This window comes from Semicossyphus pulcher, unplaced genomic scaffold (genome assembly GCF_022749685.1).
Source record: "Semicossyphus pulcher isolate SPU_LCO1_2020_fin unplaced genomic scaffold, fSemPul1.0.p SCAF_4, whole genome shotgun sequence".
NCBI classification, from domain to species: Eukaryota; Metazoa; Chordata; class Actinopteri; order Labriformes; family Labridae; genus Semicossyphus; species Semicossyphus pulcher.
In genome coordinates, this window is record NW_027211715.1 from 15510092 (window position 1) to 15524620 (window position 14529).

Genomic DNA, 14529 nt, shown 5'->3' on the forward strand with positions numbered 1-14529 from the left:
AATGCCATGTGTCGTTGCGCGACATAGAAGCTCTTTGTGGGCTGTTTTGCACCGGGGACAGGTGGTGCCCTGTGTGTGTGTGTGTGTCTGTGTTGAAACTAGCAGGGGGCACGGACACACAACCCCTGAGACAGTTGTCTTAGGGATGTCAGGCCGGCGTACGGGATCAGTTTTTGCCAGAGACAGGTGCGACAGGGAGGAGTAGTTTACAAAGCCCCGCACAGGATCTGGTAACGCACTAACGAGCCTCTTCTCTCTGCTCGGATCACTCGGATTTTTTTTGTATCCAGCGGGACACACAATCGACTCAAACTGCACCCTTTCCCCCTGATAATCAGAGGTAAGTGACCCGAGCTGTCCGGGGTGGGGGTCTGTGGGTGCTGCTGCTGGGGGTTTTTTTGTGCGCTCCGGGGGCACGAGCTCTGTCGCGCCTTGATGCTTTGGATCGTTTGTGTCGCCTTTGATTTAGCCGACAGAATTGAATTGTGGGAATTGGTTGAACACGAGCTGGATCAATACACAATATCTGATCTGTAATCTTCCGCACCTCGGCTTTTTTACAGCAGGTTTCATTGTATAATTTTCAATTTCATACTGCGTAGCTCGCAGCCACGCACCAAACACGCAGCCCTGACGAGGCAACTCAACATTCAGGTATCGATTCGATATTGACAGGACTCAGAGCGTGTGACTGAACACGGCACAGAGTTCTGCAGCCTATTAACAACGGTCATTTGTTACTGTACATGTGTTTGTCACTGTCAGTGTCACTCTGCCTCTTTGAATTAAAAAGGTTTCCTTTAGGAGCGGTTTATTTTGAAAAGCTGAGACTTTCCTTGATGTGTCAAAGATGAATTGTACCATTTTAAATTCTTGAAAATCTCATTGTCAAATCCGGTGAGTTTCAGAAATGTGGAAGCATTCTGCATGTGTCTTGTGATTGGTCAAAATGTGTCCTCCTCTGCGTGTCTTGTCGTCTGTCTCGTGTATCTGATCAGCTAGAGGTTGTCTATGTTCTCCTGTCCTTCCCGCCGGGCCCCTGGTGTCCACTTCTCCTTCCTCCAGGCTCTCCCATCCCCTCCTCCTCTCCTCCTCTCCCTCTGCAGTAGCTGCTATCTTTACAGTACACAGAGCTGCTTGGCTGGATAGTGTCACAATCACATTTTTGCCTTTTCTCTGTGCCCGGATCGCTAACTCTCAATAGCTGGCTCCAAGTCTCCTAAAGTTTCCCCATTTGGGAGCTGTGTGTTTTTGTTGTGGCCCCCTGTTTCAAATTCAAATTGCCTTTCAGCTGCCTTTTGTCCGGCGCCGAGGTTTGTGGACTGGAAAGAGAGACGGAGAAGTGAGTGAAGTCCCCAAGGGTCAGAGCGTTCCTATAATGAGCCAGAGTGTGTGCGAGGAGGAGAGACACATCTAGAGAAAGTGAGACAGTGCTTCTTGTCCAGTGCAGCCAAGGGAGGTAGCAGCACCTCCACTAACCTCCCTGTCTCTCTCTGATTCTGTCAATCACCCTTAGAGGACAAGAACCCCCTTTTAATTCCTCTTCTTCTGGACTGTCACCCGCTCTGACAGCCAGGGCTCAGGGGTGCTGCTGCAGGTTACGCACAGCTCCTTCCACCCTGCTGCTCTTTAGATGCTGCATCAGGGGTTAATGTGCTGCACCAGACCTGTTTTCAGAGCGCTTTCACAGTGCAAACATGGGAAACACAGTAGGTGGTGAAAGAGAAGATGATCGTAAACTAGATCCTGCAGCCTCTTTCGCGTGACAGAGCTGGAATGGTGCCCTTTTTTTCCTCTCATGACATCGTCTTGTAGGACCGTCACACCAGCAATTATTACAGGAGAAGAGCTATCAGAGGGAATAAATGAATAGACAACAGAGGAAATACCTGTCTGATACCATCTCTGATCTTCTTGCTGCGCTGGATCTAGTTTTAATTTGTCGAAAAGTCAAGGACAAAACCCTGGTGAGAGCTGAGAGGAAGAAATATGAGCGCTTTGCTGGTGCATTAACTCATTTTTAGATATTTTACGGGCGAATCTACCAAAAAAACAGACGGTTCATTTACACATATTAGCCCTGAGTCAAGATTTAACTCCGTCGTAAAACTTTGTTCCGACGGATTTTATATTAGGCTTCCTCAAATGTGTTTAATTTCCTCCTGCAGGCAAAGGAGGAGGGGATAAATGTTTTCAGTATATAAATAACCAGACTGTAGGAAGCATCACTCCTGCCAAAAGAGATGACTCAGCAGGGGGCAAGATTGCACAGACATGTAAGGCGAACATAAGGAAGGCAATCAAGGGAAAAGTGTACCTGATGTTCGAGCTGATGTCCCGAGCACTAAAAGTGATTAGTGGAGGAACCCCAACATGTTAAAAAAAAAAGGCAGTGCTTCAAAGTAAAAGCCTGATACAGGGGCAGGATAACGAGGCTAAATGTGTGCCCAGGAAACCAGGCAGGGAGTCTGTACCGTCCCAGCGCTGATGTCAGTTTTTGGCGATGTTTTCCTCCGTCCCCTGTGCCGCTTCTCCTCGCAGCTTAACAAACTGCTCACTGGAGCACGGCTAATCCTCGGCTAGCAGTGCCCAGTGATTTATTATAAAGTTAGTTAATTTGGGGAGATCTGCAACATCCCGCCGTACACACATGCGTTTGACAGATCCCTGCTGTCTTCAATGTGGAGTCTGCATCGCCAATTAGTTTGAAGAACAGTTTGTGTGTGTGTGTGTGTGTGTGTGTGTGTGTGTGGGTCATTAAGAAAAGAGAGAAAGACAGGGTAAGAGTTTGCACATGTCTATCAAAGAGAAACATAAGAGACTTTGTTCATCACTTTGTGTCTGTTTGCCTTCCTGTCTTGTATAGGCTTTGTGTGTGTGCATGTGTGTGAGTCAGTCTGTCTGAGCTCAATACAAGTGTGATTCAGCACTGTCCAAGCATCGCTTGAATGGGCGGCCTGTTTGTGCCGTGTTTCTGACGCCAACAGCCGCTCGCCTCGGAGCAAGTGTTGCGCCCATATGCGCTTAAAAAAACAGGTGCCTTTTACACTGTGACTTAATCCCTCTTCCCCACTTTCCAGCTGCACCCTGCAGGGGGTGTGATGTCACCTTTAGGCCCGGGGGCAGCTCCAACAGAGGAATAAAAATCATAGATTAGTCAGACACAGTTTCAGCTGGCAGACGAGTTGAGTTTAACAGTGTTACCTCATCAGGTTTCTTCTTTGTACAGCCACAGACTCACGGATCATGCGGGGAACCTGGATTCAGTGTCAAAGTTAAGGTGTGTTGGGTTAGAGTGGGAATGTCACAAGGGTCAAAAGGTGGGGTCATTTAATGTCATATGCTCTACAATTACAGTGAAAAGTCATTGAAATTCTTCTCAGGCTCCCTCTAACAACTCTCAAAACATAAATATTCATGGACAGAAAAACTCCCAATTTCCAAATGTGATTTAAATTTTGACCCCTGAACTCTTCTGCACCTAGGCAGGCATTGCATTATGGGAATTGTGGCATCCAATTTTTTGGGAATGAACAAACTTAAGGACAGGATATCCTGGCCCCTTGTAACTTCGATGCTTAAATTGGTCTGTCTTAAAGGGCCAGTTCGCCAATTTTCAACCTCAGTCCTATCATGCTATAATGGGGAGCTAATGCCATTATGGTAGAAAAAACCAGTAGGCCCTGGAAAACCTCCGCCAGACTACGTAAAACGTCCCATCTGGCGGAGGCCAGGGAGCTTGCTAAACTACACTTCCTCAATCTAGGAGGCCCGCCTCCGATGTCATGTCTCGTTCAAAACCGTCAGGTTTGAAATGTAGACTGCAGACCTGAAGATCTTTTAGACGATCCACCGGTATATTCTCGTTGTTTTTCGGATTCTGTACCGCTCTGAGCTGTTGCCTGCAGTGAAACAGTAGTATTTCACTCCAGCGTCTCTTGTTGGATTGTTAATTTCAGAGGGAGGGTGCATGCTGGGTGTTGGAGGAATGTACAATGGGCGAAACCACGAGCTGTTTGTACTCTCTCCACAGTGATGGCGCCAATTTAAAACATTATTGCTTTTATCGATTACAGTCGACAGTGGCTTTTTCCAGGGGCAGATAGTTTTAGAATCTGTCTCTGTAATTTCTCCTTTCACCCAAATACAATAGAGATTATTGGGATTTCATCTATGGTAGTCATGGCTTTAAAAGGGGTTCTTTCCTAATTCAGTGGCCTTATTACTCTTTAAACTCAACACGCTGTCAGCAGTTTTCTTTGGGACTAATTTGTTGGCATTTCCAATGAAAGCTGTGCATACCTCCAGAGGAGAAGTAGGATTTCTTGCAAATTGCATTTACAGACCATTTAATGTCCCTTTGGCTGAAGTTTCTCCTTGGCAAGAATGAGTCATAAGAGCAAACATTTGACTATAATTACATTTCAATATTGCACCGTATATAGTGCATGAACACCTGCGTTTCCTTCGGCCTCCCTTGAGTTTGTCAAGTGTGTTTTTCTGGGTTCAGGCCAAACTGAGGCAGATGTATAGGAGCGTCCGCAGTAGGAACGGAGCTGTCAACATCTACATTAGTTCAGTTTGAGTCTGACTGACTGGGAGGAAGTACTATAGAGCTGCTGAGTCTGGGGGATTCTGTCAAACCTGGCACCCCAGCCTCCTATTTTTCAATCATTCTTTCTCCCCTGCTTTCCTCCGTGCATGTTTCCTCTGCACGTTCTGCCTCCGTACCGCTGCTCCCTTCATTACCTCTCCTCTCCTGCCCCCCCTCCTCCTCCCCTCTCTTCCTCCCCTTTCTTCCCTCCCTCCGTCTCCTCTGGACCTTGATGTCAAGGCCTCTCAGGCAGTGTGGTCTCTGTCTGCAGCCTGTCAGGGCAGGGGCACTGCCCACTGGGACCCTGAATGGGACAAATTGACCGTAACAATGTTCCCACTTAGCATGTGGAGCTGGGAGAAAGAGAAGGTGAAAAGGAGGGCCTGATGATTGAGGGGCAGGCTGGCCGCACGGGGGGGGAGAGAGGAGGAGGGAGGAGGAGAGGAGAGCTCTTTGAAATGTATGAATATAAGAGTTATATTAAATCAGACACCTCACCTTTTTAAACCCCTCCTCTCTCTTTCTCTCTCGTTCACACTCATACAGCTTTTCTTGTTGTTATTTGCCCAAGGCTAGTGCTTGGGTTGCCATAGCAGCAGGATAAACAAATTTGCCAGTGACCCTGCGAGCCCTCACACACACACACACACGTCATTCTCAAGGCCCAGATGCCTTCAAGGGGGGTTCGTAAAGTCTGGCAGTTTGATTCCACACTAAGGTGCTACCACCGCCTCACAAAGGGTCAAGGGTCATCCGGCCCCCCATTAAAATGCAATAAGGGACCACCTCGACCATTTAATCACACGCCGCCGCTCTCTCGTCATCCGCTCTCTCCCTTTTATCTTTTAATCACTTGTTTTCTCGCTCCTGTCTTCCTCTCACTCTCATCTCTCCTGTCTGCGTCGTGGCTCTTTCATACATCCAGCGCAACGCCAAGAAGCAGCCAGAATAGATGAGAGTTCAAAGCGGGAGTATAGTCGGTAATAAAGCCTCCTTTCATTTTGCTTTAAAAATGGAAGAGCGCTCTCATTGGCAGCCACAGGCTCCTCTTCTGTAAACTCTATGATTTCAGAGTTTTTTTGTCTATGCCCTTTAACTATGACAGCATGTCTCGCAGAAGTGGGAGCGGTATCACGCCGCGCGAGCCCGAGGTGGCCCAGTATGACAGCAACGAAGAATGCAGCTGCTATCACCAAAGGCCAAAGTGGCTGTTGAATAAAGATGCCTCCCGTCGGTGAAACTGGCATTCCATGTAGTCGTATTGTACCTCCACGGGGGGAGCGGGCTCCTGCAATGTGCGCCTGAATGAGGTAGACACCAGGGACGCTTCCTTTTTCCCCTGCATAAGTGAGAACGACACATTTCCATGAGTATAAACTTCATCCTGCTGGCAGCGGGCCGCGAGTGATACTGTGGGAGACGGGATGAAAGGAGAGGCAGGCATGTTTGTGACGGACGGCGACTTTTACTTCCTGGACACGGACAAACCGTGTGTGTGAGCGGAATTATTTTCACGGCCTGTTTGCTTGTCATTAAGCTGCGTTCACATAGCTTTCTCTCTCTCTCTCTCTCTCTCTCTCTCCCACACACACACTTGGTCGTCTCTTATGAAGTCTCAGTGTCAGCAGAGCCCCGGTTTGTTAACAAGAGAGGAGACTAATGAGGGGCCATGGTCTGGCAGGGGAGAGGACAGGCCGGTCCCATATACCACCCGGAATACATGAATACACACTGGCACATTTGTGTGTGCTTGTATTCCCAGAAACACACACACACACAAACACACACTCGGAGTTAAGAAACAAGCCACCACAAGCCAAAACCCCCGAGCAGCATGTTCAGCGCCAGCAGCCATAACGCAATTATATTCTCCTTCTTCTCTGACATATAAATAGCAACACTTATTCCTATAATGGCATTCAGAGGCACACTTTGCACACATCCCAGGTTGCTGTGATCACTAACTAATAAGGCACAGTTTTAACTACAGGATGGTAGGAGACAATGCGGCGGGGATGCTGGTCACACACATCCTGAATCGCTTCCCGCATCAGCGCAGCGTGAATGTGAAGGAGCCGTGCCCCGTGGGCCAGACTGGGTTTTTTATCCTGCTGCTGTTTTATAGCTGATTCATTTCTTAGGGGAACTTCCAGCCCAAATGGCTCTATCCTGTAGTTTTATGGTCGCAGAGAAGCTGCAAAAATAAAATGAGAGCGCTTTCATTGCCGTTGTGACAGAATTGTTTACTGCTGTAGCTGCCAGCTTCAGCTGTTGTGGCTGTGCTCGCTCTCTGCTCGGTTTTCTTGGATTGTGCTCTTAAAAATGTAAATGTTTGCTCACTTTGCTGCCACTTGTTTTGTGCTTTGAAGTAATTAACAGCCTAACGTGTTCAGTGACCTGGGGGAGGCAGTCATGCTGAAAAAACGAGAAGAAAAAGCCGGGCTTTCTGGCAGACGGCGCGGGGCCGTTTGGCGGACGGAGCGGAGACTGTGACCTGCCGTCTCTCTTCACTTGTGACAGCGACACGTTGATGGTTGAGGCTGAACTGTAAGGGAAAAGTAGGGAGTCATCGAGCAGAGAAAAAAGGGAGGATAGAGCGGAAAATAGCGGAGTCGTCTTGAGAGGATGCTCGCTCGGCCTCTGTTGCTGTACGCAAGAGGGTCCTTGAACGTACTCGCCTAAATTAACGGCTCCGAAGCACCAATTAATGTACAGCCTTGCTGTGGGTCTCTGCTGCGCCGAATCAAAGAGGTCGTGCTGTGCTGTGCGTCTGCTCATCTCACACACACACACACACACACACACACACACACACACACACACACAGAGAGGGAGGATTTGAGCCAAGAAAGTAGAGCCAATGATTGAGAGATGAGATGAAAGTGTCGCGCCAAGCTCAAAAGCTGAAAGTCAAGGTTAAAGAACAAAAGGATGGAGATGTGGGGGTTGTTAATAAGCTGTGAAAGGATGGTGACTTTTGATGATGAGATGAGAAGGTGAAGAGATGAAATGAGGAGCGGAGGAGGAAGAGGGCGGGAATATCAGAACCGGAACCAGCCCCCATCTGGCGGCAACAGGTCTGGTGACAGCAGGCGGGATCCCCGTCCAAGTCCCCCAACCGTGGGCGACAGCCAGGGCGTGCCCTCGTCCACGCCTCCCGGGGACCCAGCAGCTCCCCCAGCAATCTGTCCCCTGATACCCACCACTCTAATATGACAGGGAGGCATGTTTGTTATGACGATTACGGATTATAATTGCTCAAATTGAAAGCGGACGGTTGATGACATGGTATTAGCGCTGCTGTCAGACACGAGTGGATTCAGCGAGGACGCCGTGTGTGCCGAGGAGTTATTTCAGAACCATCAAAAGGATTTAAACTTCTTCACAGCAAATCTGTTAATGCACCAAATTATATCCCAGACTGAATCCATTAACATTAATTTCACTTGATGCAACAATAGCAGCCACAAACCAATAAGCCACAAGAATAATTGATATCCTACACACATCACGGCCACTTCTAAGAGCCTGTGTGCTGCTACAATAGAGCCGCTGATTGGCAAGTCCTCTGTGCCGGATTTTCTGTGGTCGCCGTGCATTCAGAATACCATCGCTAGCGTGCTCGCGGTAGCTAGCGGGTCATTCGTATTTGCATGTAAATGTTTTTCACCCCTCGGCTTGACTGTTGGGGCAATCAGAGTGCCTCTCTGTCTGCATCGCTAAGAGGGACGCTGCAGTGACTGACTGTGACATTCAGAGCTCGGGCCGGGCTTCAGCCTTTGCTTTCATTCGCTCGTTCGCTCGCACTTTTATTTCTGTGGGAAGGAGAGAGAGGAAAGGGTGTATCCTCTTAATGGCTGCTCTAAACCTCCTACATCTTCTTACCTCACCATCCACTCTCGAGCCTGAGCGCGGACACCTCCATTATCCCATGTCACCACAACGATGGACACTCGCAATGTTTTTCTGCCTGACACACACACACACACACACACACACCTCCCACGTGGCGATGATGGATACATGTGCATATCTGCACGACGGAGGAGTGTTTGCGCTTGACTCATGTAGCACATCGCGGCGGTTGGCAGTCTGTCAGACATTTATCAGGCTCTGTCATCAGATGAAACATGGTCCTTTAGGTCTCTGAGCTCCACCGGCTTAGTTTCTCTGACTGCTTAGCGAGGCGGGCAGAGGGGACCTTGGGAGGAGGAGAAACTTAGACGGGAACAAGTGAGTGAGTCACCAGGGAAATTAGTGAGCGAGGACATCAAAATATCCACTTCCTCTGCTGTAGGAATGTGTATCAAATCCATTTAACATTATTTTAAACATGTCTGTTAAGCAACCGCACTATCCCCTGTGTCCTTTCCAGCATCGATGCTGGTCCATGTTGCGTCTTTGTCTGAGTATGCGAGCATGTCTCCACAAAGTGGGACGTTTTGTGTGTACGGACAGTCTAAATAAACACCAAAAACTAGTTGAAAAGTTTCCATTTTCTACTTGATGCTGGTGTGTTTGATGTGAAAACACTTTAAACATTTCCCTGATCTACTTCTTGGACATTTGAGCCCTCGCTTGTTTAATCCAAATTATAGGATGTTAGTGTATGCTTCGGTTAAAGGAAACATTGGTTTGTCGCTGTTATTATGTGTTCTTGGCTGGATATGAGAGGGTGAGTGTGGTATGAGAAGCTCTGGCATCTTATTGGCTTGGAATGTCAGTGTATTTGCCTTTTGATTGCACCAAAATGAGGCATTGTTGGCTCTAGTTTGTATTCATTTTGACGCAGTATGCCTTCTAATACAGCTTTCCCAACAAAATTAGCTTGTTGACGCAGGTTTTTCAGATCCGGGAAGACCTACTTATAGATAATTGTCTCTGTTCCCATTGCCAGTGGAGTATACTCCTTTCGGTCTCTTTTCTGCTGCTGGTCTGACGTCACAAACGCGTCCGAAACAGGGTTAGTAAACAGTGAAGATGTTACGGTGGTTAGGTCTTTATTGTATCTATTACTCATTCAGTCTGTGTATCAAACTCGACGGCAACAAAGTTGGAACGATGTTCGAGCGCTGAATTTGTAGCTGAGATGACAAGGAGTCACAGAAGTTACCGATGGAGCATAGCATTGCGCCAGAAAGAGGGCGGAGTTTAGCGTGTCGACACAGGTTTTGTGTTCCCATCAATGCCGATCGTAGCCGAGGCGATAATTACCCGGGTCTGAATGCCGATTGTAACCTTTCCCACTGAGCTATAGAGCCGGGTGTTAGCGGGTTTCTTGACCAGTCGGAAAACGGCTTCATTGTACACTTCCCTTCCTGACCCTGTCCCTACCCGGTGACATCATCACAGCGCAGCCTCTGCATCCTGTTGTGCGCATCAACACGCGACTCACTTGTTACCTGCTCCTGCTGCTCCAACCTTTTTCAACAATTATCCGCTGGCTTCTTCTTATAAATAGTCTTGCTTGTTCTGTCTGTTTCATTTCAAACCAGGCTCTCTCCCTCTCCCCTGACTCTCTGCAGCAGCAGCCGCAGCAGCAGAACGAGGAAACTCGATCCCTGAGTCTAAACCGAAGTAATAAACAAGACAGAAAATGCCTGTGAGCCGGCAGCTCTTGCAGGCCAGAGATATGCCATGTATCATGAAACTTTAAGGGCGCTGTGACAAGGGAAAAGCATTGACTGAGTTTTTCCACTTGCATGCATGTGGTAGAGGAACAGCAATAAAAGCCGTGTTGTTGATGTAATAGCGAGGAAACGGCCGCCTCGGCCAAAATAACCCAAATCATCAGAGAAACATGCAGTTTAAGAATCGGCCTCCTGCTTTCCCAGCATGCTCTTAACTCGTAAAATATCTGTTTTTTTTTCTCCTTAAGTTTTACGTTATTGATGACTCTGTGTGAACATGTTTTTAATTGTGTTACCCTGAGGGGGCGAGCTAGTGAGCGCTGCTCCTGCCAAATGTTAAAGATGGCAGCTATTCTTGAGCGAGGTTTGTAGTGGACTTGGCTTCTCCTCTCTCTTCTCTTATACTTCATTTTATTTTTCACGCTCTCTTTTCTCTGCATTTTTTGGCTCGTGTCGGCTCACCTGGCATAGACGTCCTCTGTGCTGTCATCAGCTCCATTAACGGTCACAACAAAGTAGCTTTGAAGCCTGCGGCGGGGCGAGGGCCGTAATAGGAGGACAGCTCCAGGATCAGGCTCTAATAGACGGGATGCTCCGGGGCTGCAATGTGCGCCCCTTTAGTTCACATCTCTGCCCCTTTCATTAGATAAGGCTCAAAAGACATCTGGAACAAATACCCTGCCTCTTCTTCCACCTTTCTGACTGCCTCTCATCTCTGCTTAACCAGGCTCTGACATTAAAGGTCAGCATCATGGATCGTAGCTGCGGGAGGAACGATGCTAAAACGGTGACTGCGCCGTAGTTAAATCGTCGCCGCTTTCGAGGCAGAGGTAGCAACCGCCTGAAGCTCAGTATTTATCGCCGTCTCTTCTGTTAAGTGGATGCATTATGTTCACTTCCTTTGCCGCTTTTCAAATCTTAATCAGATGGTTAATTTACCATCTTGCAGGCGTTAACCAGCTGGCTCTGAACATCTTCGTCGCCGTCTCTCCGTCTCTCCATCTTGCCGTCTCCTCTGGCTTGTTTAGAAGTCAAGCAGGGAGGGATTTGTGTGTCAAAGTGTGTGTGTGCCCCAGGTACATCCTCTCCCTGGCCTGGTATTAATACAATGATGCCAGGGATAAGGTGATGTGGACTCTTAGCTTATAACAGCTAGCATGCTTAGCGCTATTCATGTGCCCTTATTCACATATTTGTCTCTCAGTCTTCCACCAAAATGCACAAAAAGGAACGAGCGGAAGCTGATTATGCTTCCCAGCAGCCTCTTCTCCTTGTGTTTCTACGAGCCATCAGCTCAGCGTTCCCTCTCCTTGCCATTGTCAAGTCGGCTCCCCGACGCTGATAAGAAATAATTGCCAGTGTGGCAGTTTACTTGCTTCTTCCTTGAGAGTTGCCATCCAGCGCTGAAACCGGCTTTGAGACAGTTTTTTTTTTTTGTTCGCCTGAAAAGTCTACATCAATATCTTTGTCTGGAGGTGGAGAGATTTCGTTTGCATCTGATAATCCTCCTTTCACTCCTGAAATTAGTTTCTCTCTCTCTTTCTTTCTCTCGAGGCGCACATGCAGAAGCGAAATTACAAATGAGCGAGGATTACAAATGTTAAAAGTGTGAAACAGAACAGATAGGGAAACGAGGGCAACGTGTGCGCTTGGTGTGTGTGTGTGTGCGTGTGTAGAGGAGGCCTCTCTGCCAGCAATCAAGCACTCTTGCTGGGATCCTCACCTGATTGAAATGAATAGATTCCTGGATACAGGAAGAGGGGAGTGAGGAGAAGCAGCCGGAGGACTTTCATCACACATGCACACGCACACACACACACACACAGAGGCAGGCTCAGCCACTCATTAATGCACCTTAGCACCAGCAGCTACACCAGGCAGCGAGCCAAGCTGGAAAACAGAAGCTAAGAGGTGATGCTCATCACGGGCCACCCTGGGCTGATGGGCAAAGCTTAGCCTGTGGCAACACTTAGGTATCACTCATTAGTATCCATGGACGGACTCAAAGAGAGAGAAACAAGGAGAAAAAATGAGAATAGGAGGCACTAATCAAACTGAAACACACAAGCAAGCACACAGCTGACTGCAAGAGCAGCTTAGCTCACCGCTGTTTTCAGGAGGAGTTGATATTTAGTTAGACTTAAAGCTTCGGAGCGTCTCTGTGAGTGGATGTAGTGATAAATCTTAAAGCAGAACACTCCCTGAGACGGCGCTTTTATTTTGGTGAACTAGTTCTCCTTCATGTGAGCGCCAGGGGATTTACGACACAGGGGAGCCTGGTTATAGAAGTAGCCTTGTTTTTTGCTCATAAACACAGCGCGCTATATGTGTGTTTGGACGTGAGATCAGAGCTGTTTTCAACCCCCCAACAACAGCTTGCATCAGCGTGATTAACAGCAAAGTCATATTGATTTTGTCAAAGTGTTTTCAGAGGCAAATATTACATTGTTTGTGTATGCAACAGGACGCTTTGTTATAGTCGTCAGGCGTCTCAGGACACCTCAGAGTGCCGACGGGCCAAGGCAGCTAGTTTCTCTTCCGAGGCCTCCCGAGAGCCGACCCGAAGGACTCCAGACTCATTCGTCTGCATTGCATTACCATTCTCATTAATGTGACTGATTATGCACTCGGAAAGAGATGGGGGCCCGAATCATGAGCCAGGCGGCCAAAGTGTTTACTGGCACACGAGTGTGAAGAATCCGAGAGCCCACTCGTGTTGAGTCATTTGTGTCTTAGATCATTGTGACGGGTGCGCGCGGGCCTGTGACGTCCCGCTCCCTGTCAGAAGTGGATCTATTTGAGATGCTGATTTAGTGTGCGAGGCTGTGTTTGCGCTCGCACACTCGCTGGTGTGTTTTGCATTATGCAGCCCTTTTCTATTTCTCCTGGAAGAGAGATTTTGCCGTAGGGAAAGTTCTTGTTGCAGATAGTTCTGAACACTCATAATTAACCTTTCTTGACTTAAAAGGGAAGAAGAGCAACTTCATGAAACTAAATGTTCTGCAGAGGCGAACCTTTAAAAGGTTTCATGGCAGGGAATTTATTTAACCAAGCAGCTAGTTCATCTTTTCTCGCAGGTTTTAGTAGGTTAAGCAGTCGTGTTCCTGTATAAATAAGGAAAACAAGATAATCTATTTAAACTAGAAATGCCCGTCTCCGTCTTCCCGGCGCGCTAAGCACTGTCCCTGAATCTGTGAGGAAAGTAATAGCTCTAATGTATAAGCCATTTTGTGATAATTAGATGTTGTGCAGAGGCTGTTTAAAATGCACACACACTTCAGAGGAAAGGAAAACACAAACCCCCAGAGCCATCACACTGTCCCAGCCACAGCCGTTATTTGTTTCATTACGACTGCAGCACAACAGAAATAGAGAGCTATTTCAGAGAACTGTGCCTCTGTTAGCTCCCGCCAGAATAGCGAAATGGAAATGGGCCTGAGCCTGACTGTTGCTGTGTTTCGGTGTATTTTTAATCTGTATGCTCCTTATTATAGACCACCATTACCTCCCCTCTGCTAGATACTGTTTATACTGTAGGCTTAATTTAGAGCCCAGATCCCATCTGCTTAATTCAGTTCAAGTCGGCCTTTATTTATAAAGCAGGGACGCGTTTAGGAGTCAGGTTTACAGTTTAGAAATAAGAGACGCTTAGAGCCCAAAGTACAAGCGAAGAAATTAACTGTGTCGATTTAAACATACGTGATATATAGTTGAATCATGCCACAAATAAGTCCTCCGAAATTCGAGATACTATCCATAATATTTAACTTCCAGCCCAGGACCCCGTCTAATAAAGTGTCAGTGTGTGTAACGCAGACTGTGTTGGTCACTGTGATAATAAAGTTTTGAAAAAGAGAGCCAAGTTTTATCTTTGGGAGAAGCTGGGTTAGCAATGGTATGCCAATAAGCTTAGTGGTCGTCTCTGAGAGTCGGTCATCTCTCAATCGGAAGGTTGGTAGTTCGATCCCTGACTGCTTCGGTCACATGTTGAAGTGTCCTTGGGCAAGACACTGAACCCCAAATTGCTCCTGAAGGCACAGCCATCAGGTATGATTGGGCATAGGTACTGATTGGAGATCAGCACTAAGGCCTCTGCAGCTTTGAGTGGTCGCAAGACTAGAAAAGCTATATAAGTGCAGTCCGTTTAAAGTGATTGCACAACCAGATTCATCATTTACTTGCAATAGTAACAATAACGATGAGATCTGAAAAGGTCTGATTTAAATTTGTATTGAATCATAAATTACATATTTTTTCATTTAAGTTATAATCTCGAAGATTTCAGTTTTGTTCTCTCTGGCGCCT

The 14529-nt window shown here is 47.4% G+C and overlaps 1 protein-coding gene across 1 annotated transcript in view; it reads left to right on the forward strand.

Annotated features, from left to right (window-relative positions):
- The first annotated feature begins 279 nt into the window (after window positions 1-279).
- sema6bb (sema domain, transmembrane domain (TM), and cytoplasmic domain, (semaphorin) 6Bb) overlaps window positions 280-14529 on the forward strand; it is a 137514-nt gene continuing 123264 nt past the window's right edge. Inside the window, exon 1 of the mRNA XM_069679556.1 lies at window positions 280-340. The gene's annotated coding sequence lies outside the window, so the exon portion shown is untranslated. The remainder of the gene's footprint in view (window positions 341-14529) is intronic.